The sequence below is a fragment of the Elgaria multicarinata genome, chromosome 19 (assembly GCF_023053635.1).
Source record: "Elgaria multicarinata webbii isolate HBS135686 ecotype San Diego chromosome 19, rElgMul1.1.pri, whole genome shotgun sequence".
Taxonomy (NCBI): Eukaryota; Metazoa; Chordata; class Lepidosauria; order Squamata; family Anguidae; genus Elgaria; species Elgaria multicarinata.
In genome coordinates this window covers 15831433-15857593 of record NC_086189.1, presented here as the reverse complement: position 1 = coordinate 15857593, position 26161 = coordinate 15831433, and the positions used below count along the sequence as shown (strand labels likewise).

General features: G+C 42.6%; 1 protein-coding gene across 1 annotated transcript in view; it reads right to left on the bottom strand.

Annotated features, from left to right (window-relative positions):
* The window catches only part of ABL1 (ABL proto-oncogene 1, non-receptor tyrosine kinase), a 132694-nt gene that overhangs the window by 96658 nt on the left and 9875 nt on the right, over positions 1-26161 (bottom strand). The window lies entirely within an intron of this gene.

Sequence of the window (26161 nt, the reverse complement as noted above, 5' to 3'; positions counted from 1 at the left end):
GAATCTCCCACCAATCAGCTTCATGAGCTGACGTTTTTGGGTTCTAGTATCTTGAGAGAAGGGAAAAAAGCATGTCCCTATCTACATTCTCCACACCATACATTTTTGCACACCTCTATCATGTCTCTCCGTAAGCTCCTTTTTTCCAAGCTAAACAATCCCAGCTGTTGTAACATTCTCTCATAAGGGAGTTGCTCCAGTCCCCTGATAATTTTAGTTGCCCTTTTCTGCATTTTTCCTGCTCTTCAACATTATTTTTAAGTATGGTGACCAGAACTGTACACAGTATTCCAAGTGTACACACCATAGATGTGTACATCTATGGTCACACCATAGATTTGTATAAAGGCAGTATGATACTGGCAGTTTATTCTGAATTCCTTTTCTAATCTGTATTGTCTAGTAACAGCTTTGGAATGAGGTGCCGTGGGAGGGGAATAACAGGCTTGGCTTTATTTACTAGCTCAGTTAATTTAGCCCTTTATGGATGCAACTATAAGCTTGGGACATTGATTTAGGAACTACTGTCCTACAGCCAACTTTCTAACAAATTTCCCCATGTGGTACTGAAAGGTACCATGTGGGACCGATCTTGGAGAGGATTCTTTTCTGCTTTGCAGTTGACCACTCGGGAATCTTTTTTTAGATGTAGAGTGGCTTATAAATTCTGTAAATAAAATAAAATAACCATTCGGTTCTTAAGGTTCTTTATCTATAAGCTGCACTTGGACTGGATACCAGATGTATGTCTCACATTCTGCAGAAAAGTGGAGGGGGCAGGTATACTGAAATGCTGATTGTATGAAGAAGGATATCAAGTCAGAGATACCATCGTTATTTGCTTTCAGATTAATTACCATATCATTATTTCTGCAGGGGGTGAAGAGAGAGAGGAAGAGAGGCACAAAATGATTTCCTCGATGCTTTGTGGGAAATGGATCTGCTGTGTCCCCTACACACTACATTGTCCCCAAGTGGGAATAAAACGTACAGCTGGAAACCCTAACAGGAAATGACAGCCGGCTTCTGAGAAAGGCACAGCAGAGCATCTGCCTAAAGGAAAATATATCCTTTAAAAACAACAGGCAGCAAGAAAAGTAAAGATGTATTATGGGGGAACGTCACGTGGTGGTCCTAGCAGTCAGGTTTAGTCACCCCGACGTTAGTTAACTACTAATCAGGCTGAAGGCTGAAAAACATCCAACTATGGACCTTGCTGGTATCCTTTTAAAGATAAAATCAAATATCAAAATGAACACTGGCACACTAGGAAAACCTGCATACAAATTTTGCCCCTGCTATGAATAATAATAATAATAATAATAATAATTTATTTCCCACCTCTCCCTCTGGATCGAGGCGGGGAACAACACTAAATAAAATATAATACATATGCCCTATGTGGTTTTAGCCAACCTAATTCTCTCAGCCCACACCCCCATCTGTGAGATGCAGATAACAATGGTCTACCTTACAGGGATGCTGTAGGTTTCTGGAGATAATGGGTCTGAAACACTATGCCGTTTCTTAATACTGGCAGCTAGCTTAAGGGCATTTTCTGGGCTAAAAGGTGGGGCAGAAATTTGAATACATAAAAGACAAAATACATTGTTGCTACTGTTAATTAATGACCAACATGCAGTTACAAAACGAAGCACAGTGGATCCACAGAAGGCAGCGAGATACAATGTGGCAAATGGGTCCTACCAGCTGCAGAACCAGCCATCTTTTTTTAATTTAGTTTGGTGGGAGACCTTAGAGAGAGAAGAGGGAGATAAGGAGGGGGAAAATGTAAGCAGGTACATACGATAAGAATGGAAAGCTGATATAGGATAGCCCTTGAACGCAACGAAGTGGCTTGTGTACATAGCAAGGCGTGCTTGACTGTTGGTGGGGGTGGGGGAGTTGGGAGGGGTGGGTGGGTTACATGGCGTAGTGGTAAAGTTTGGAGTGTAGACACTCATCATGACAGTCTCCATAGCCATGCTCCAATTGGCTAGTGTGCTCTCCATGGTCTTTCCGCTTTTGCTATCAGAGATCTTTTTTGCTAGACACGGCAAAAACATTGAACCTACGCCAATCTGTATGCATAAATTGTGTTCTGCTCCTAAGCTGCGGCCCATTCCTCAAAATCGATGGCTTTTATTTATTTATTTATTTGTTACATTTATATACCGTCACATAGCCGAAGCTCTCTGGGCGGTTTACAAAAGTTAAAAACAGTAAACATTAAAAATATACAAAATTTTAAACCATCAAAAACATAAAAACAACAGTATAAAAACAACAGTACCCATTTAAAAACAACAACTTAGCGTTGTGAAATGCTGTTAATTGCCTGGGAGAAGAGAAATGTCTTGACCTGGCGCCTGAAAGATGTTGTGTTGGCGCCAGGCGAGCCTCATCGGGGAGATCATTCCACAGTCGGGGGGCCACCACTGAGAAGGCCCTCTCCCTTGTTGCCATCCTCCGAGCTTCCCTCGGAGTAGGCACTCAGACGTTGAGCGCAGTGTACGGGTAGGTTTATGTCAGGAGTGGCATTCCATCAGGTATTGTGGTCCCAAGCCATGTAGGGCTTCATAGGTTAAAACCAGCACCTTGAATTGGGCTCGGAAACATATAGGCAGCCAATGCAAGCCGGCCAGAATCGGTGTTATATGTTCAAACCTCCTTGTTCCAGTTATCAATCTGCACAAGTTGCAGCTTCTGAACCGTCTTCAAAGGCTGCCCCATGTAGAGGGCATTGCAGTAATCTAATTTGGAGGTTACCAGAGTATGGACAACTGAAGCTAGGTTATCCCTGTCCAGATAGGGGTATAGCTGGGCAACCAACCGGAGTTGGTAGAAAGCACTCCATGTCACCGAGGCCACCTGAGCCTCAAGTGACAGAGATGGTTCTAGGAGAAACCCCAAGCTACGAACCTGCTCCTTCTAGTGTAGTGCAACCCCATCCAGAACAGGTTGAACACCCCCACATCCAGTCAGAAGACCCACCCACCAGCAGCTTTCTATTGAGTCAGACCATTGGTCCATCTACCCCAGTACTGTTTACTCTGAGCAGTAGCAACTCTCCAGGGATCTCACACAGAAGATGCTTTCCCAGCTCTGATAGATCCATTTAACTGGAGATATGGAGGATTGAACCGGGGACATTCTGCATGAAAATTATGTGCTCTACCACTCAGCTATAGCCTCACCCCCACGTAGTGGCTGCTTTTAAGGAAATTGGGAGTGGGGTTTATCAGAAAAAACTCCAAAAACACTTTAGCCGAGTATGCTAACTTAACCTAACAGCAGCTTCTCCAACTGCGTGGGAGTAAAAGAAACACTGCAGCATGCAATCAACAATAGTTATGTTTGTCTCCTAAACTACAGTTTACCACCACATCAGCACCACCCATTTCGGGCTTTAAAATAACAAAACACACATTTTTTTATTGCTAAAGGAGAATCCTGACGGCTTAAGCCACTAGCTGATATATTTGTAAAAAAAAAATTGAAAAAAAAGCAGACTTGAATTTTTGAAAGAATGTTCTTCGGGAGACAAGTAAATAACACACTGGCTTTTACACCAAACATGGAGATTGATTTCATTAATTCTCAACGCTTTTAATATGCAATGGGCTCCAGTAACTTCATTGACTACTCAGGGCTGTGTACAAATACTTCATCCAAGCATTGACAAGATCCAAACTTAAGAATGTAAGGAGAACTGTGCTGGATCAGACCAAGGACCATCTAGTGGCCCACAAGCAGGACATGGTGCAAAAGCACCCTCCCACCCATGTTCCCCAGCAACTGGTGTACATAGAAATACCATGTCTGATACTGGAGGTAGCCTGGAGCCATCAGGATTAGTAGCCTTTGATAGCCTTCTCCTCCATAAATTTGTCCAATCCTCTTTTAAAGCCTTCCAAAATAGTGGCCACCGCTATACCTTGTGGTAGTAAATTCCAGAGCTTAACTATACACTATGTGAAGCTCTTCCTTTTATCTGCCCTGAATCTCCCACCATTCAGCTTCGTGAGATGACCCCATGTTCTAGCATTATGAGGGAGGGAGGAAAATGTCTCCTTATCCACTTTCTCCATACCATGCATGATTATTTACACCTCTATCATGTCTCCTCTTGCAAGGTTGAGGACTCACGAGCCTTCAGGTCATGCTCTGGATATGAATGTCGTGTTCCCCCAAGCAACTTGATCTAAACGAACTAAAATGTCAAGGTCCCTAAATGGTGTGGCCTCTACCCAGGGCTGATGCTCAGCAGAACACCCTTTAACCATCTCTCAAAGCCTGACATCCACTTTGAAATATTCCATGCCTCTGTCTAGCTACGAAGGCCGGTTTGCCACTTGAACTGCCACAATTCCACCTGTGAAAATTTATAACAAGATGGCAATGACTTTTTTAGCAACTTGCCAACATACCATTTTCAAAAAATGTGTGAATAGACCAGGAATGTAGAAGAAGAAAAAAGCCATTAGCAAGCTGCTCCCTGCTTTCACAGCCACCTCATCACCAGATCACCAGATCAAATGTCAAGAGTTCAGCTAAGCTAATGTTATATGTGCCAGAAGAAATAACTAGGGAACTATTTTTAATTGGCAAGTTGGACTTACCAGCATTGGACACTGAATCATTTCGAATTATTGCTAATATAACATGTTTTTTACCTGTGCTAGTTACATTGCTTGGGAAATGACCATCCCCAGCAAGTAGGGATGGGCGAATATGTCACGTTCGCTCAAATTCTCATTTTCCACTGCTAGGTTTGTACCATCACATTTCCACGTTGCATTGTGAATTTGTCAGTTTTAGTTCATACAAAAATGTATAGATACTTCCACATGCATTTTTGTACATTCTTTTTTGAAGCGTACCCATTTTTTCACACTTTTTTTAAACGAATGCAACTTTGTACACAATTTCCCATCAAATAAAGTGTTTTTGTTTACGTTTTTGCAAATATAAACATTTTTGTATACATTTTAAAAAATGAATTCATTTCTGTGTGCAGTTCAAATGTACAGATTTTTGTACAGTTTTTTTGAAAACCACATTGCAAACTTCAGAGAAGCATGGATTTCAACATCTAAATATGATTTGGTTCATGTTTAGGTTCGGGAAGTGTGAATTGCACCGAAATGCAAAACAAACTAATTTCTCACTGATCCCTCAGTAGCAAGCTGTCAGCAAATTGATGGCGCTTTATAAATAAATATTAATAATACAGGAGCTGCTCGCCCGTACCACCAATGTGGGTGGGTAGAGGATGGTACTGTAGTAACCAGGTGTCAAGAGCTACCATGTCTACAAACAGGAACCCAGAGAGCAGGGATCTACTGCCATCAGAAAAGCAGAGATAGGTTATGGGGGAGAAAGGCCTTTTCAGTGGTGGCATCATGGCTTTGGAATGCCCTCTCCAGAGAGATTTACTGGGTTCATTTTCTGATGACTTTTCAGCACCAGGCGAAGACTATATAAAAACATGTTCCCAGATTTCTAAACTATTATTCATCTGGTTTACTAACATTATTTTGCTCTTTTGGACTTATTATGTTCAAGTGTATTATATTATTTTATTCTAAGCTATCCTGACAATGTTTTTGAATGAAGGTGTATAAATATAAATAAATAAATAAATAGTACTATTTATTTATTACATATTTATACTGCCCAACAGCCTAAGCTCTCTGGGCAGTATATTGACTATTGAAACTACTGTGTAAACTTTAAAGTGTAAGATTACACTCACTTCCCCACCGACACAATTTTCTTTTTAACGATCAAGTCACTTGAATAGAAATTCATGAGGATAAAGCTGCCCTATGTCATTTCTATACATTAAACTTCTAAGCTCTCTCTCTAACTCCATTTACATTAGCTACAGAGGGAGGGAAATTCTATAGAATCAGCTCCTAAGAGACTTGAGCAAGTTACTTTTGAATATATTAACAGTGCGCTCAAGAGTGAAATGACTTCCATATATTAACTACTTTAATGTGCCTCACAACGTTAGAACACTACACGCGAAAGCTGAAGATAGGGAAAACACTGTGCATTGGGAAAATGGGTAAAGGGAATCATAAAAAAATTACGTATTCCCCAGCGTGGCTGCTTTCAGCCACAAACTGATTTTCATTATCTTTCATCTGCCAAAAAAACAAATTAAAATATCAATCAAACATAGTGACCCAGGTAGAAACTTCAAAACTGCAACTCTCGCTCAATAGTGGCAATTACTGTGTCATTGTTCTCAGCTCGGTGAGCATCTCAAATGAGGCCAGAAATGACTGCAGCAGGGAAAAACAAAATCTCAACAACTAAAAAATCATCGTTGGGGCCTGAATTATTTCTGAATTGAGATGTTTGTACCCCTAACACAGGAAACAGCGGAAGGAAATTGAGGTTGTCAGTACTTCCATTTGTGAAACACTGGCCATAAAAACTATCATCTGGAAGCTTCAACGTTTTCTTTGTACTTTATTTTTTTATCTTTAAACTAAAGGTTAGCGGAAAATCGAGCAATCCCCTTGAAGATAACATGGCACAGTTTGAAGCTTGCTCCTCAGTGTGGATTTTTAAGAAATCCAACTTATGTTGGTTCATTTTGCAATTCATCTAATGGTACAATTAGATATGCCCACGTCCCAAAAGGTTTCCTGATTACACTGCTATTAAGTCCACAGACAATTGACTTAAACTGACTCACATCAGCTAGCCGCTGATAATACCTTGCTCCAGTAAATAATGTTGAACTTCATATCGGGGTGTAACAAACAACACATTTGGATGTAACCCTCATGCCATTCCCCTCCAGGAGAGATCAGGAAGACACCTCAGGCTCATTATGGGGAATACGGTGTTACTCCCCTTAATCGAGGGGATGACTAAACACCTAAATTCATTGAAACTGTGGTTGGTTTAACACAGATATTTTCTTTAGTCCTTAGATATGAAATCCAAAAGAATTTATTCTTTGGGGGCCTTGGGAAATTCCATGTTCAACTCAGACTTTTCGTTGTGACCGCAATTGTAAAATGTAAATTGTTTATTACAGTCCATGACCAAATTGAGAATACAAGATATACAAAATATATACATAGACACTTATAGAGCCACAAACCATTAACGCTAGGCAAATCAATGACTTGCTAATGCACCTTTCAACATAACTGGAACGGAAGAAAAATCTGAGCAACCCTTTTCAGTAACTATCCCAAGCAACCTTTTGGACAGGATTATGGGAGTTGCAGTCCAAATGTCAGCAGGTTGCCTACCCCTGCTCTAAGCAATGAGAGAGTGTAGGTGCAGGAAGAGAACTGGTCCTGCCACCTCCAAATGCTGTGTGGGCATAGTGACTTTTCACCCACCCACAACCTCTAAAGCAAGCGATGGGTTATGGGGCAGGTAGAAAGTCACTATGGCCAGGCAGCGTTTGGACGACATGGCGATCTACGATGTGGTATGGCTAATTAGAGTAATCCCGGTCATGCAACCGGCTTGCACAGGGACAGGGGAAGCAATCAGCAGTGTGCTACTTCCCCCGCTGATCACCTGAACCTGGCCATCGCTTCCATTTAGTTAAGTTTACTCTGCATTTTCCTCTTTCCAAAGTTAAACATTTGTTCTGGCTCAAAACTGGCAAGAAACATGACTCTATTGGACTTTAAATGTTCTTGCACTCTCGTAACTGAAAAAATAAAGCTGCCCTATTACTGCCCCTCTTTGCCAACATATCTCTGTTAAAGCATGATTCATCCTTCCCTACCAGGGGCTGGATTCAGATTTACGCTGGATCAACTGCACTGACTGCTCCATCCCACAACAGCCCCTTCAGTCTCCTAAAAATGCTACACAGGGAGTCAGCACTGAACTGGCTGAGGTGTTGGGGCGAGGGGAAAGGGGGACCCCACAAATTGGGTAAAAGGGTCTTCTATGAATGGAGCCCCTTCCTGTAGAGGAAGGCAGATCCTGGATCCAACCCCAAGTTCATACCACCATTCTCTTCAGTTCCATGTTCAATGTCCCATGCTAATCATTGTAATGGGCCTGTAATTGCAATAGGTACAAAATGCATTGGAATCTATCCTCTATTTCCTGGGCAAGAGATGGGTCTCATTACAGTCAGCTTCCCCACACCCCCAAACAATTGCCACATCAGTGACAGCTTCAGCTGTGAGGCAAATGAGCAGGTACTGAATGAGTTGCCTAAAAACGGCAGCCTCATGCCATGGATGAAACATATTTCTTTAAAGGGATATTGGCAAATTCTGGCCTATTCTCTGGACCACACACTTATAGAATAGTAGAGTTGGAAGGGGCCTATAAGGCCATCAAGTCCAACCCCCTGCTCAATGCAGGAATCCACCCTAAAGCATCCCTGACAGATGGCTGTCCAGCTGCCTCTTGAAGGCCTCTAGTGTGGGACAGCCCACCACCTCCCTAGGTAACTCATTCCATTGTTGTACTGCTCTAACTGTCAGGAAGTTTTTCCTGATGTCCAGCCGGAATCTGGCTTCCCTTAACTTCAGCCCGTTATTCCGTGTCCTGCACTCTGGGATGATCGAGAAGAGATCCTGGCCCTCCTCTGTGTGACAACCTTTTAAGTTTTCTTCAAGGGCTGGTCTTCAAGGGCTGTCAATCCAGCTCTTTTCACAAGTGCTAAATCCATGTAAATCAGTCACTTCAAGAAAAAAAGCAAGCAAATTAGTTGCGCATAATTCCATGAAGTTATTTCATTTGTTTTTGCTCCTGTTCATTTATTCCAATCTGCTGCACCTTCCCGCAGCGAGGTTATTAGCTCTCTGCTAATGGCTGCCAGCGCTCGTTTAATTCTTCTTAATGAATGTATGAGTGAGCAGTGGAAGCTATTATGTAGGACTTAATAAAGGGCGGGAATGAATTTCCTAAAAATTTATTGCTACGGGCTGCTGCTTGAAGATAAAATAAATGGTAATTGCTTGGAACAGGAGGGAAGATGATAAACTATCCCCAGACAGGAGATGCCCAAAACACCAACTATCATGAGCCTAACTCTCAGAGCCCAAGAGGGAAAATTCAAGATGGCTTCTTCTCCCATGACTTTTCTTCTGGGGGGAAAAGTTATAATTGATCATTATGATCTTAAATGAAAAGAGGATTATTGTAGACTATAGCCTGAAACAGCAGATGAGAGGCTTATGTGGTTGAATACTCCCTCACACAGACATAAAATATTACCCTACACATAGAAAACCAGCATGTCAAGGGGAAGGCTATGTAAGAAGCTTTTTCCCTGACATCAAGTTTTCTATACGAGAGGGAGTTCAATCATATGATCATTCGACAGTCACAGTCCAGGACCAGTTTTACCATCTCATCTGTTGTTGTGTTGACCAGATATATTATAATGAAAAATACAGAGCTCCAAAGCGGGGAGAAGCGGATAACATAAACTTATTTCTACCTATAAAGCTGAAAGTATATGTGTGGGATGTATGTCCAGAAATGTTTACCCACTTCCAGATGAGTTAGAAACTTGATATTTGGGATGCTGATACGTCTGACTGTACTATGTACCCCCCAAAATCTAAAAATGCCAATTTTGGGGTTTTAAGTATTTTTAAAGAATTTAATAAAAAAAAACTAAGCTTATGCCTACAACTCCCATGATGCCTTGGGTGGAACTCTCAGCATGCTTTGGGTGGCAGGCCATTCCTCCATTTCCTCTTCTGTTTCAATAGTCAAGCTTTTACATAAAAATCATAACCTTTATTTAGTAATTCCTACATCTGTCTTGGAATGTTGTGGTTTAGTTATTGCATTAAAAAAATCTCATCATGGGGTTGTCATGAGGGTGAGAGAGGGGGGAAAAACATAAATTTAATTTGTTTGAAAGTTAGCTCACAGGCATAGCACCAGCCTACTACTTTTATTACTTCATAGATATATATCTTACGGGGCCTGAGCAAGACTGGGTATATCAGCTAGTATCTTATAAAAGAATGTCAAGCGTATAGACTCAATATTATACAAGAATATGTATTGCTGAAGAAGAATCAGCATGGATTCTGCAAAGTTGAGTCCTGTCTAACAAACCTTTTAGAGTTCTCTGATAACTCTAAAAGGATAAATAGGAGTAAATAGGCGTGATCTGGGATAAACACTGTATTTGGGATTTTCAAAATGCTTTTGACAAAGTTCTTCAACCAAAGGCTCCTTAATGTACCTAGCAGACAGGAGATAAGAGGAAGAGTCTGTTAATGCACGGGTGGGCAATAGACAGATATCCAGATATTCTGGACTTCAACTCCCAGAAGTCCCTGCCAGCATGGCCAATAGTCAGGAATTCTGGGAGGTGAAGTCCAAAACATCTGAAGATTTACTTCCTGCCAACCCCTGCTCTAACGGATCAGCAACTGGTTAAAGAAGAGAAAGGAGAGAGTAGGAATAAAACAAAGAATTGTGAATAGCTCCAAAAGAATATCTTCAAATTGAGTGAATGGGCAATAGATTGGTAAAAACAGTTCAATGTAAGCAAATGGGGACAGCTGGTGGGGACTGAGCAAGAAAGAGATCTAAGGTCATGGTGGACATCAAGAAGAAGCCTACTAATTTTCGTATTTGTTACAATCGTCATCATAGAATAGTAGAGTTGGAAGGGGCCGATAAGACCATCGAGTCCAACCCCCTGCTCAATGTAATGTAATGTATTAGAATGTAATTCTAATGTAATGTAATGTAATGTATTAGAATGTAAGCCTATGCGGCAGGGTCTCGCTATTTACTCTTTTACTCTGTACAGCACCATGTACATTGATGGTGCTATATAAATAAATAAATAATAATAATAATAATAATAATGCAGGAATCCACCCTAAAGCATACTTGACAGATGGTTGTCCAGCTGCCTCTTGAATGCCTCTAGTGTGGGAGAGATCACAACCTCCCTAGGTCACTGGTTCCATTGTCATACTGCTCTAACAGTCAGGAAATTTTTCCTGATGTCCATCTGGAATCTGGCTTCCTGTCACTTAAACCCATTATTCTGTGTCCTGCACTCTGGGAGGATCGAGAAGAGATCCTGGCCCTCCTCTGTGTGACAACCTTTTAAGTATTTGAAGAGTGCTATCATGTCTCCCCTCCATCTTCTCTTCTCCAGGCTAAACATGCCCAGTTGTTTCAGTCTCCCTTCATAGGGCTTTGTTTCCAGACCCCTGATCACCTACTGTCCAACATGGCAGTGCTGTATTGGTAGCATGTGGTTAAAAATAGCTGGCAATGTGTGTCCCGATTTTTACACTTGTCCTTTAAAAACAGAAATCGATTGAGTGAACAGAAAGCATCTGCTGCATAGGTTTGGTGTGCCCGTCCTATATTAAGATGCCGTGATCACACTGCCATCCTTGCAAACGAACTGCAGGTCATATCTCAACAACTGGGGGAAAACAAAATGGAAATCAAAGACTCATCCAGTATAATAGAAATCTGGAAGAAAAATACAGGCTTTCAAAATGAGGCTTTTTTTATGGTGAAGCACAGCATTTATTTATTTTTCCAGCCCATCTAACTCCCTCTTTGAACTTTACCGAGAAAATACAACCCTACCATACAGATGAGTCAACGAAACAAATTCAGTCGATACTTGCAGGCCAAAGAGGCTAACTTCAACACTGATTACATATGCTTTACAATTTCCATCGTGTAAATTAAGTAAGAAGATATACTTTACAAGATCTCGGCTACTGCCAGTATATACTGCAAAAAAGAAAGAAAGCTAGTCTATAGATAGTCATAATACCGAGATAAAATAAGGAGAGTGTGTGTGTGTGTTCCATAGGAACATAGGAAGTTGTCTTACACGGAGTCAGACCATTGGTCCATCCAGCTCAGTATTGCCTACACTCACTGGCAGCAGCTCTCCAGGCAGAGAGAGGTCTTTCCCAACCATACCTGGAGTTGTCAGAGATTGAACCTGGGACCTTCTTAATGGTATCTGAACCCAGGGCTTCTTGATTCATTGCTCAGGCATGACACTACACAAGCTGTCTCTTGGACAAGGTGAGGGCAATGTTGTGACGCAAGGGCCTTTTGGGACAAGGGACTTGCCCTCTGTACAGGCAACTGAAGAAATTCCACCAGCCCTGCTGATAGGCTTTCCCCCCTCTTCCCTCCCCATTCCTTTTCCTTGTGTGTCGGGTATTTTTATATTGTAAGCCTGCAGGCAGACAGCGCCTGGTTTTACGGCTTGTACCACTTCATTGCAAGCCTGTGGGCAGAGACTGTCTTATCTTACTAGCTTTTACCAGTTTACTGGCTTGTACCACTGATTAAATGTAAGCTGCTCCGGGAGCCTTTTTGGTTGAAGAGCAAGATTAAAAAAAAAAAAATTCAAATAAATTCCCATTCCAATTGCCTGGGGAGGAAAAGGGTCAGTAGGAGAACATATCTGGTCTGCCGACAGGGTAGGCAACCCCCCACGAAAATAACTATTGTGACTGCATACAGTCTTGCTGACTGTATCATGCTGACCAAAACGCCCACAGCTCACCAGGGGGTAGCCAAGATAATCTGGAACAATGGGGCAACTATTGCTTTTTTGCAAGCATCTGCTTGACCACAGAGAGCAGGCATTTTCTTGACACAAGGACGGCTGAAGAATATCCTTCCTCGACCTGTCAGCCATGTGCCCAACACAGCACCAAACAAAATGACCCAGCCCTATGGAGACAGATGGCACAGAACTTACTCTGAGGACTGAATTATGGGGACATGTATCCTGCTTTCTGCAAAACGTTGACTTATTTGACAGGTCAGCAATTGCATGGTTTGAGGAGAAATTGTGAAGCAGATGCATTTTTCTCCCTGATTGTACAACAGCATACTTTCGTAGTGACCCAAAACACTTCGAGGTGAATGTATTAAGCTTGTGCACTGCAGAAGGATTTTTTCTTTAAACTTTACATGCATAACTGTAAGATCTCAGCAACTTCAGAATTCACTAGATGTTTTGAGTTTTCTATATGCTATATGAGTGCCAAAACGCTGCGGAGAAGATAAAAGTTTCTACATATCTTTCATGTACATGGAGGTTCCACAATTTCTCACCCAACAAACTGAATGCAACTCACTAACCACAGAGTATGGGTTGAAAGGACTCAACAAACTCTGCCCACATTTTTCCTGTCCAGAGAGAGTACAACAGGGGTCAGCAACTACAGGAGGTCCAGGGGGCTCACACTCCACAAGGCAGGAGGAGAAAAAGACATCCACAGCACGACAGAGCACTAAAAGGGTCAAATTTAGCTCATTTGCAAGCTAAATTTGACTCTTGTGGCACTCCATAGTACTGTGGATGCTATTGCTTTTGTTAAAAGTAATAATAATGCGGTTGTGAGGCAGGGATCATATGCAACCCACATGTTTCCCCTCCCCTGTAGTACACAAATAGGGAGATTACCGGTCCCCTAGTGGGCTGCCATACATGGCAAGTGCGCTACAGACAAACAACAACACACAAGTTTCTAGCCTTCATGGTTGTAAAAGAAAAGCTTGGAAATATTTTCTCTTTCTGTCTTTGCCAAAACATTCCACAGTAAGTTGACCAATAGAGGCAGAATTGTACACATCACAGGGCAATGAACATAAGATAGACCTATATGAGAGTATGTGTATGTGCGTACTTGTGTAGGAAAGATAGTTCAACTAACCACAGAATAATTTTAAAATATTTTCACAGAATAGTTTTAAAATACTTTTAGAGCTAAACATTTTGGCTTCCACCCACATCAGTAGCTGTGATATACATCACATCCACTGAAGACGGCGGAAACCAAAATGCTTAGCTCTAAATATATTTTGAAATTACTTTGTGGTTAGTCTATCTATCTTTCATATATATATATATATTTAACTTAAGATCCATAGTGGATCCCAGAGCTTCATTGTTGCTTTGCTGTTGTGCCACTTTATACCTCCTTCTCTCTCCCCCAGGAATCTGGGGAAGTAAAGAGGGGCGTGAGGGGTTTAACTGCACCCCCAGTGTTTCCTTTCCTGAGAGTTGAAATGCCAATGAATATATCCACAGACAGAAAGCCTTTCGGCTGGGGGCGAAGAGACCATCTAGAGTGAATGAACAGCAGGCAAATAAAGGGTTAAGTGCATACACATACCTACACCCACACCCAGCAGCTCAGTTCAGACAACACGTTTCTCAACGGTGGTTTTAAAACTCCACAGTTGAGTTTTTACACCACCATTGAGAAATGTGTTGTCTGGTGGGAAAACTCCACCCCACAGTGGAGGGTTTTTTTTGGAAAACACTACACACTGAATATCCACGCTGTGCAGAGGAGAGTTCCTGCGCAACTGTTGTGTTGTGTGGAGGGCTCCGTGGAGTTTCCCGTTGCGTTGAGTGGACTTTTCCCTCTGGCTACAGCGTTCTCTGGAAAGAGCGGGGCGCCGCTCTAGGAGAGCTGCTGGGATGTTTTTTTGCAGCAATGGCTGATGGGATACCATCGGGTGGACCAGGAGAGGAGAGAGGGAGGAGGAACTGACAATCAAACATCACGCTGACTTTGACTCAACTCCACGGTAGCCCACATTCACACAATGGTGGAGTTAGAACATGTTGTGAGGGGAGTACCCCCTAAAAACTCAACCGCTGAGTGGAGTTTTCATACTCCGTAGAGAAAAGTGTTGTCTGAATTGACTCTTCTTGAATATCAGGGGTGGGGAACCTTGGACGCAGAGACCAAATCCAGCTTTTCTGGTGTCTCAAGCCCAGTGTCTCTGGGTTTCCCTAGAAGCCCAAATCCCTTTCCTCTGGCCACATCCCCTTTCCGCTATCATTTGGCGGTTTCTCTGTTTTTGTGCTGTTTCCCCCCAGTTTGAAATGCCTCTCTGAAGCCTTAGATACTGGCAATAAAAGCTGAACACTGTAATATACTGATATTTGTGTTTTTCTTTATCCTTCTGCCTTTGGTCCGCCCACCACTGAAATGCAGATTTTGAGAGCTTCTCCAAAATTGATTCAGTTCTCGGGATGAAAGAGATTGCTCAACCCAGTAATATATGGATGTAAAACTGGTGTTGTCATAACGTATCACTGGCTCCCAAGTCAAATCCCGTCTGCCTGCCTTTGAACGGCATTAATCACTCTAACCATGTATTCACCATAAACCAAAATTAGAAACAATTGCAAATCATACTTCTGAAGGAATCTGGTTAGCATCGACCATGGTTTAGCAAGGGGAGACACACACCTCTAAACCATGATTAATGGCAACAAAGGAAGAGAAAGAAAAATATCTTGAGGGACAAGGAGGAATACATCCCAGGGGTTGGTTTCCAATGAGAGAAAGAAGAGCAATTAGTTTGTGCTCAAGCATGTTTTCTAAGTAAGAAAAAGAGGTTAAATACACCATATTTCCTTTAATTGCACCGCATATTCTATGGGTAAGTTCTAAGCAGGGGAAAAGGCCATGGGGAGGTGAGAAAAAGTGGGGAGAACGCAAGAATTAGAGACTTTGTCATGGTCTTTTACTGAGCAACACAGTGCAGCTAAAACAACTGGGAGCTCTATCATCCATGCTAGCACAAATCTCCCACGCAGCAGGAAGCAAGAAAGCAGCTCTGGAAATTTGCCTTCTCAGTCTCTCATCTATTTTCACATTTTGTGAGTTGCACATTCATTGTTATACAAAACAGCACACGGGGGCCAGCTCAAAACCCCACGCTTCCCAATCTTTTACTACAAATTACAAGATAGTGCTGCACTCATGTGCAGCCCTCGCTCATTTCAATGGAGATCATGAAGGAGAACTTCCTAGTTAATTGCTCCCGTGGGGGAGGGGGTCAGACCTGTCGACCTCCAATTTTGCCACCCTTAATGGTATCCAACATCTGCCACCTGAGCTAGACGCTGCTTCCCTACCACCCACTTTTCCCAGCATCACCATGACCACCACGAAATCCGTAAACACAGTTTTAGGTTGTCGATTAAAATTACTGAGGAGTAGTTATGCATACAGAAGTGATGACACGCTCTTCCACCGGAAGAATTCCAAATAATTAAAAATGTCTATGCTGCTTTTCTCAGAAATGGTTCTGTGGGCCCACACTATATCTGAACCCCCAGCTAGCGAAATGCCAGGCTTGATTCTCCGGAGCCACATTATTCCTTGAGGGCTTTTTTTAGGAGATTGCTCTCCTTATTTATTTATCTCCTTATTTATTTACTTACAATATTTATATACTGCTCCCCATTCAGAATTTTGGAGTGGTGGACAAAATAAAATAGAATAAAAACACATTAAAAGTACATTTTTAAAAGTAACGAAGTGCAAAATAAACCACGGCTGGTCATTAAGGGAAGGCTTCCTGGAACAACAAAGTTTTCAGAAGGTGCTGGAAGGAATACAAAGTTGGCACCTGCCTGACCTCCAGAGGCAGGGAATTCCATAGGAGGGGGGCCACCACACTGAAGGCTCTTCCCCTGGTGGACTCCAATCGGACGCTAGGTCTATGTGGAACCACCAGGAGAATGCCCTCAGATGACCTCAGTGACCAGGAAGGTTGATAAGGGAGAAGGTGCTCTTCTCAGGTATCCTGGTCCCAAGTTGTTTAGGGCTTTGTACACAAGTACAAGAACCTTAAACCTGGCAGCCAATGTAGTTCCCTCAGCAGAAATGGGGCTGGAAATGGGGCAGCTCCGGACAACAGCCTGAGCTGCAGCATTCTGCACTAGCTCCAGCTCACTGCAGTAATCGAATAGTGAGGTTACTAATGCCTGTACCACCATGGCCAAGCTGTTCCTGTCCTTGGTGGCACTTTATCACAGAACCGTTGCAGGCACCAATGTGAAGGATATGGTCACTGGGCAAAAATCAAGGCAGCTTCTATGAACAGGCTGTTTAAAAAAAGCACATTCAAGGTTGACCGTCTACACCTTTACCTTGAATGGTTCCGCTTCCTCTTGCTCACGATATTTTTTCATTTAAGTGGTGCATTTTTAAAAATTCAGACGTCGGCAATTCCAATTTGAGAGTCGTAAAAATGTATCGTATTAATAATTGAGATCTTAAAATGCCTGCTTGCCTGGCTCCACTCCTCAGTCACCCTCCCCTACTGCACCAAAGGGCTCTTTTGCCTGGGGGGAACATTTTGCAGCTCCACTTTTAGAAACAGCTTAAAGACCAGGCTTGAGTAACAAGTGCCTTAAAGCACCAAGGACACAGGAAAGGAGCCATCTTGCTAATGAGTACGGCAAGGAAGGATTACAGTCCCAACCTGTTCTCCTCCAGATGGGTAGCACTACATACCCATCACCCCAACCATAGACTCATAGAGTTGGAAGGGGCCCATAAGGCCATCGAGTCCAACCCCCTGCTCAATGCAGGAATCCATCTTAAAGCATGCCTGACAGGTGGTTGTCCAGCTGCCCCTTGAAGGCCTCTAGTGTGGGAGAGCCCACAACATGGTGCAGGTAAACTTGTGGCCCTCCAGATATTTTGGCCTACAACTCCCATCATTCCTCACCATTGCATATGCTGGCTAATGCTTTTTTTTTTAGTCTAAAACACCACAACTTATTTATTAAGATACGGCTGAAGTGAAATGTTTGAGCTCAGCTGCACATAGGAGGACAGCTTGTGCTAAACTAAACAAAAACCGGAGCAAGCCCAGCCTCAGCACTGTGAGAAAAACTCTTCTCACTGATCCCCTCGTCTCCCCAAAATTAAAGTTCCCATTATATCACAACCACAGCTCTCTCGAGTCCTACTGCTTTAACCACAAAGGCCTACCCTGACCCAAAATACAGCATACCGCACCATTTTGCTTATGACTCATTCTCAGGCTAGGGCAGTGACGCATCTGTATGGCCAGATGATTCAAAAATCGACAAGCAACCTTGAAAGATGCACCATACCAGGACCTGTACATCATCAAGGTTTGTAAAAACTAGCTAAAAGCTCAACATCCTAATTTGGAACTACTGAATCGCCTTAGCTGAAGTCCATCAACTCCAGAATCTTTCTCCCATTCTCTCTCTCTCTCTCTCCTCCCCTTTTAAAAAACACTATCCATATTGAGGGATTATTGGTGGGGGCGGGGGTTGAAAGTTGTTATCCTCAGATGATAACCCCTGTCTGCATGTAAAAGGGATTCCAGGACCTTTCAGTCATAGTCCTTTGGCTCAAAAGAGAAAGAGAAAGAGACACAAGTGATCTACAAAACTTAATGGTACTTACATGGTGCATTATGTACATTACATACATTCCCCTAATAATCCTTATAACAACTGTGTTAAGGTAGCGGGGGAATAGCTCAGACGTAGAGCACATGATTTACATGCAGAAGGCCCTAAGTTCCGTTGCTGGTACTTCCAATAAAAAGGGATTATAGGAAAGAGCATAGGTCACTGGAAAGTTGCTGCAATAATGAGCTAGACAGAAGCAGTTCTAAGTCAAATCTAAAGAAAAGTTTATGGCGTTTTAAAGAGGAGAGGAAACCAGATGGTTACTCTTTTCTCATTTTAAGTTTTAAAGCAGGTTCTAATTAAGAAACCTAAAACAGCCACTAATTAGGTAGTGTCAAGAGGCATATTAATCATCAAGGCATTAAAAACAACAACCCAGCCACAGTGAGATTAAGAACTCATTATTACACAAGGCTTTAAGTTTGAACAATTTGAATCACACTCACAATTGCAACTCTCTGATCAGTATATTTTGCACAGATAAAGTAGCATTGCAGAATGTCCCCCCCAACCTGGCACTTTTAAATACACACACACACACACACACACACACACACACACACACACACACACACACCACAGCTTGGTTGGCCTTTTAAACACAAGCTTGCCAAAAAGAGATCAATATTGAGAAACAAAGAGGAAATGAATAAGATGTATTTATAGGGCAGCCAAAATAATGTGTATCTTTGGGAGGGGGACAGAAAGTGTTTGCACTGAATGCTAGTTTTTGGGACAATTTAGGGGTTGTTGGGCTTTTTTTTTAAATGGAGAAAGATGTACTATAATTGATGCACTGGAAGAAATGCTGCTATCTGCCAACCTAAGAGCTAGAAGTTCAATCACTAAGAGCAGGTTGTGTCAAGAGAGATATCCATCATCAAAAAGACATCTCAGAAATAAGAGAAAGAGCTTGAAATTCCATCCTGAAGGTTGGAAGTTGCCTTTATTTCTCCTTTTGGCGCCACATTAAAACATTTTTTTAAAAAAAAAATGCCCAGGCCTTTTAAGATGGTGGATTATTTTACTTTATGTTATTTTATGCTGAACTTTTAACTGCTGCTGCAATTTGTTATTGTCATCTTATGGAATTTACTGTATTTCCTATCATGCTATATGCAGCTCTGAAAGCCAATGTTCAAGGGCAGCCAATAAATGTCTTGATAAATAAACAAACAAAATTGCACAAACATTAACAAAAACGAGAAACAGCAACTGGCAAGGAAGAGTGAAGGAGTAGGCACTGCAGCTTAAAACAAAACAAAAATAATCAACCTCAACCAGCTTGCCTCAATGGTCAGAAATGCTGGGAGGAAGTAAAGTCCCAAACATCTGCAGGGCACCAGGTTGGGAAAGGCCATGATAATCTTTGCATATACTGCTTTATATTGAATCATCCTATGGATCCATCTCGTTTAGCGATGTCTAGTTTGACTGGAAGAAGTTCTCCAGGGTGTGTAGTAGAGGCCCTTTCACATCCCGTACTGCTCATGTCTTTCCTTGTAACTGGCGATGCCACGGACTGAATTTGGGATCTGCTAATATAGGAAGCCAAACAACACGTCCCTCTAAGCCAGTGTTGTCTATTGCAATTTGCAGCAATGTTCCAGGGTCTCAGGCAGAAAGCGGTCTTCCGCATCACCGTTTTAACAGGAGGTGCCGAGGACTGGACCTTCGACCTTCACCTTGAAAAGCAAGCTGTTCCATTGGCAAATGAACCTCTTTCAATCCATGGGTCAAATTCAATTTCAGAGAAGCTCTCAGGGCCACATTCCAGTGGTGGGCAGGGGCTGAAAGCAAAGAGGGCAGGCCCAAAAAACAGGACTGCAGCCAAAAATGAAAAATAAATACCAGTACATTGTGGCTTAAGGCTCTTATGACTGATTACTAAGCCTTAGGAGAGGCATTTCAACTTTTTAGAATGGAGGAAAAACTGCACAAAAGCCAGGAAAAATCTCCCAGGATTGGTGGATGGGTGAAAGGGGGCATTGTTTTCTAGGGAACCCGAGAGGGGCCCAATCCCTGCCCTACACGCATGCAAAACTATGCATTCTGTCCTCACCCTGGAGCTCCTCGGTTCTGCGTTTAGTATTTCCCTAGATAGTCTCAGTTTCCTTCCCTGATTTTGCACGTTCCTCTCATTACAATGTTCCAGACCTGCATAAAAAGCACAGAGGCTGGCCTGAATTCCTAATGTAAAGATCCGGTGAAGTCATCTAGCGGCCAATCAAACATATTGCAGGTTTTCAGGTTTGTTTGTTGTTGTTTTTATAAAAAGGACAAATGGTAAGCAAAACCTTAAGCAACAACAAAGGAACAGCTGCAGCTGCCTGTCCTGTGTCATGTACTCAATGACAGGTTGTAGCTGTTTCGAGAGAAAGCTAATGAAATCAGGAACACAACATGCTGCACGTTGCTGGCTCATTAAACTCATTGCGCCGTCAGCACAGATGGCGTTTGGAAAGCGTGCAACTTTCGCCAGCATAAAGGGAAATTCTTGCCGGAAACTTGAACCGCCTCCAAATTGAAAACTATTGTCCTGCCCTCCCGGCACGTGAATTCCAAATATTTCAAAAGGGAGGTGCAGGGCAACAATAGTTCCAGAGGCAATGCATTACCCAGGCTCACAAATACTAATAACTCCACCACCACTCTCACATTCTTCTCATTGCTGAGTCTGAAATGCTGCGGGGTTTTTCTACAGCAAAACTAATGAGAAAAGTTAAGCTAGAAGCATTTTCCATTAGCACAAGTTACATCAAGGACGTTAACCACATGTAGGCTTCCCGCAGACATTTTCCTTTCTTTCTTAAACCTAAAGCAGCTTCCCATAGGAGGCACACATGTGGCTGGGGTGGAAGAGAGAGAGAGAGGGAAGAACATCTTAATCGTTTCCTATCTGCCAGTTTCCACCTCCAAAACACTTTGTAAATATCTCCTGGTTGTAGCTGTTTTCTTTCCCCACCCAAAGCTGAAAGCAGGGGATATTTATTTTTATTTATTTATTTATTAACAATGTTTATATATCATGTCTCATTCGGAGCTGGAACACCAGCATTGAGGAAAGATTACGGTGCCTGTCCTTCTCCACTGCTCCCTAAGCGGACTGGTCTCTTGTAAGGAATAAAAATGAACTCAGTTGTAATCAAGCTCGGTTTCAGTTGCAAAAGTAATGAAGTCTGTTAGATCGAGGTCTAAACTCGTCACACCAGCTTTCCCAAACCTCTACATGTGTTGGACCTTCAGCAGAACTAGCTGTTGGCTAGGGCATATTATGTGAACCGGCCAGAGAGCTTCAGCTATGGGGCGGTATATAAATGCAATAAATAAATAAATTGCGCAGATTTTCAATGTGTACTAAATCAGCCTTCCCCAACCTGGTTACTTCCAGTTGTTTTGGGTCATGGTCCCCAGCATTCCTGACCACTGGCCATGCTGGCTGGGGCTGATGGGAGCTGTAGTCCAAAATAGCTGAAAAGCACTAGGCTGGGGGGAGGCTGCAGTAAATTATGACGGATGCTGTGACCATTTTTTCAGGCAGTGCTTTCCACTTGCATCATGCACAGCCTCCTCCTGCCACCCTGTGGTCATCTCACAAAAGATTCCTGTTAAGAAGAGTTGCATATAAAAAGCACAATCCAGATCAAACAACTGCTACCCCATTCATAAAAAATAAATAAAACCTGCTCAGTTTTTTTTTTTTTTTTTTTTTTGCTTATTAAGCAGGCTTAATCTGTGTCTCCCATTAAACCTTCTTCCCCAAATCCCTCTGGACAAGCTAGAGAAACTTGGAACAGGGGTGGGAGAAGAGCATTTCTTGCATTCCACACTGAGCTTCGGAATGGGCAAAAGCGGAGCGGGGACCTCTTCTGCCAGCTCTAAAGCTCAGTACTGCATTGGAAAGGTCTCACATATTGTACAGCAGGGCTGTGGGACCTCAGAAGCCCTAGAGGGCCAGCTGGAACCCCAAGAAAGCTGGATTTGGCTACCAGGCCTGGGGTTTCCTACCCCTGTTGTTCAGCGGTAAAGCCCCATGCAATATGGGTAACCCCACCTTCTCCTCTCCAGAATGTACAGAGGGTAGGGAGGTTTCTCATCTAACGACAGATAGATGCCTCCCCCCCTTCAAGAGTTGGGAATTGGAGAGGGCCTTTGCATGCCTCTCTAAACAGGACTATGAAGGAGAGAGACACCTCAAAAAGTGCACTGAGTACCATATGAAGGACCACACTGATGCATTCCGAGTCATAACACTCTTCCTCAGGGGCATCTGCAAAAAAAAAAGGAGAAGGGAGCAGAGGAAGGTGTTGCTCCTGATTAACTTTTCGTTGAAAGGTAGTTTTAAAACATTTTAATCGTTTTCATTATCATCATGTGAGGGAGCTCACACTCATGCAAACCTCAGGACTCTCGTGATCTCCTAACCATGGTTCAGAAGAGTGTTCTGCTTGCAGGGGGACTCTGAGCCATTTCCCATACAGAGCTGTATTGCTAACCAGGGTACCATCAAGAACACCAGGCTGCAACATCAGAAAGTGGCACCGGGGTGTGTGGGGGGATCACAACCTCACATCTTCCACAGGGAAGGTCCCCTGAAGAGACAAAACTCATTCTCAAGTGCATTGCTATAGAACTGCTGCACATCTCTTAATATCCCTATGCCCCAATTATGACCCTGTCTACGTATTCACCGCTCAGCAGATTTTGGAAGGGAGTTGCAGCACAAATCCCATGAGTAAAGGATGATTCTGCGTGTTAGTTCCATAAAAAAAAAACCTCTCTCGTTTCTGTACTTTTATATTTATTCTTAAACTACCGTCTTGTATTTCACTTAAGCTGGAAAAATGGCAACATGATTATCTCCAGCTCTTTCGTTTGTGTGTGTTACTAATGAACTCTGGATTACTCCACTTTGTATCACATACTACAAGCCTCTTAGGACAATGAGTTCATTCCTTTCAGCCGAGATAGACATGGATTCCACAGACTATGGAGCAGGAACCTTGAACTCCGCCTTCAGCTACAACAAACATATGAACTCAGCACTTCTCAGGAGAAGCAAAAAGGAGATCTGTTCCCCCACATTCTGTGCTGGCCAGAAACTAAGCTAAGCCCAGGTGAAAGTTAATGTCTGTATAGGCAGGTATTTTATTTCTTTTGTTTTTAGAACTTACAGTGCATTTTGTAACTTATCCCCTTGCAACGACGACGATGACAACAACAACCCAAATATTTTCCCTCCCAGTGGTTGTTGGTGAGGAGAACCTAGCATTCAAACAACAAATTATTGTTCCTGGCTGAATCCAATTTTCCCTCCATTGTTGTCCCTGTGCAACTGCTGGGGCATCTACTGGTTGGTAAGCAGGATGAAATCAATAATAAAAGATGCAACTCCCTTTTCCAGCATGCAACACACACCAGTTTACATGTATGACTGAGTAATTTGCCACCTCAGAACTCTCTTTTAATGTTTTCTTTCTTTGAAAGACATCTCTCATTTGTTCTTTTTCCTTTTTAAGTTGGGTGGACACGCTTTCCCCTGAAAGCAAGGTTACCCTTTACTCCCAAGGGCCACAGAATAGTGGTACAGCACATGCTTTGCATGGAGATGGGTCCTGGGTTCAATCCACAGCATTCCCAGTTATGACTGGGAAATACTTCTGTCTGAAATCTGGCCAATCAGTGTAGAATTGGGGTGTCCGACGTGGTGCCTGTGAAACACCAATGTACCCATGGACACCTATCTTGGTTTCTGACAGCATCTCTGCCCCTCCTGATTTCAGTGTTTCTTGCTTTAAACCTTTTTTGACAAATAAAATTTTTGTTCCAGCATCCTGAGATGTTTCTCTTCCATACATGGCAGCCATTTTGCAAGAACGCCCACAACTTTCTCAAAATTCCTAATGTGCTCATTGTCCCCAAAGGGCTGGCAACCTCTCGTAAAAATACTGAGATAGACGGACCAATGGTCTGACTCTGTATGAGGTAACTTCCTATGTTTACATGATTCCCTCATTGCTGACACAGGGTCTGCTCTAGCTACCTACACCATGCGCACATACACACACACAACCACACCACCCTTCGTAATGTGATAATTAACCAAGACTCCTAGAAGCTGTACAGAGGCAACTTCTTCAATCATGAGAGTCACTCAATACTGTACATCACAAGCCATTATGAAAAAGCCTTCAATCAGACTTCTGAGAAGCAAAAAGACATGCTGGAAGACCATTCCAGTCTAGCTTTCTGCCATACCTCAGTAAATTGCTGTAAACACCATGTTGTAATACACATTAAGCCTGTGGGAGAAACAGTACAAGATTTTGAGCCTGGATTGTGGGGACAGGTGTACCTTGCATAATCTATCTTTAAGTAAATAAAGTTGCTGGTATGTCAAGTCCATGCGTTGGATCCAGGAACTTCCTTTTGGGACAGGAAGGCAACTTCCCCAAGAGGAAGGCTCCACTCATGAAAGGTTCCTCTGCCTAATTTTTAAGCCACCACTACCTCACACTACGGATGACCCCATTCAGCAGGACCTCCTGACTCTGTGTGCCATTTCCAGGGGGCTGGAGGGCTGCTGTTGGAAAAATTGAGTGGGAAAGCCCACTTTCATCAACAGTTGATCCAATGAAAATCTGGATCCAACCCCATGATAATATGATGCCAAGCAATTTTTAAGCTTCTTCTACAATATTCTTGTTCTTTTTTTAAAAAAACAACCCAAAATATGTGACGGTGATGAGATTATTATTGAGAAGAACAATGTTCAAATGCCCAAAATGGAACTCACTCAATGACCATGAGCCAGTCACATGCACTGTGTGTGTGAGAGAGAGAGAGAGAGAGTGAGTGTGTGTGCCTAACCTACCTCACAGGATGGTTGTGAGAGTAAAGGAGGATACTACAGCTCTAGGCACCTTGGAAGAAGAGCTGGGAAAAATGTAATCACAACAAATAATATCCAACTCAAGTTTTTCCTCCAGTACAGACAGTAAGACAATGGATATTTGTCTTTTTAAATCCATGACTTCAAAGTGTTTTTCTACAATCATAAAGATTAGAAACCTCTGCCTCCCTCCCTCTCTCGTTTTAAAGAAAAAAGTAAGAAGAGCAGCAGCCTTCAGTGATGAGATCCTTAAGCTTTTGCTAACAGCTCACAACAAACCCTGCGAAACCTTTCAATTGCCTCAGGTGGTCTAAGGCCATTTACACGCTTTTATGCTGTGATTTAACAACAGTAAAGGGGTGGGGAAGAGGATAAGCATAGTACATACCAAGCTGTTTCATTTATACAGCCGTTAAAGCTTCTTTTATACAGAGGAAACCCACGCACCCACCCTCGCCTCCAGTTTTCCATTTTAGGATAACATCCAAATAGCTTTGTTCTGCTACAGCACAGATAAGCAATAGAGCCAAGAACTTCCCGCGACTACCTCAATCTTCTTCTTTCAGTGTCTGAGACACACACAATTAGCAGTTGCCAAGTGAGTCACATAGTTTTAATATCTGCCATTACTTACAGTTTAACCACATTGTTCGGAAGCTGTCAGGAACTACAAGGCAATGGAAATGAACCAAGGCTCACCTCAATTCCTTTCACCAAATGATAAAAGTAGGGCCCTACGGTAATGGCATTATCTAGGGCACAGATGTCCCACAGCCGTCAAGAAAGCATTTTAAACCTCAGATACACACACACAAACATGCGGCATCTGCTTATTAAAATCACACTGTAACATAACATTCACAGTTCTTTCTCTAAAAGGAAAAGTCATCTTTACAGTTCACCTGAATTTCTTGAATCTCACCAAAGAACTAAAACATGGAGGAAAGACACAACGGTTTTCAAATTTAATCTTCCCCCTCTTTACCCCCAATCCTGTCCCAAGCATCAGGAGCCAATTAAGTTTG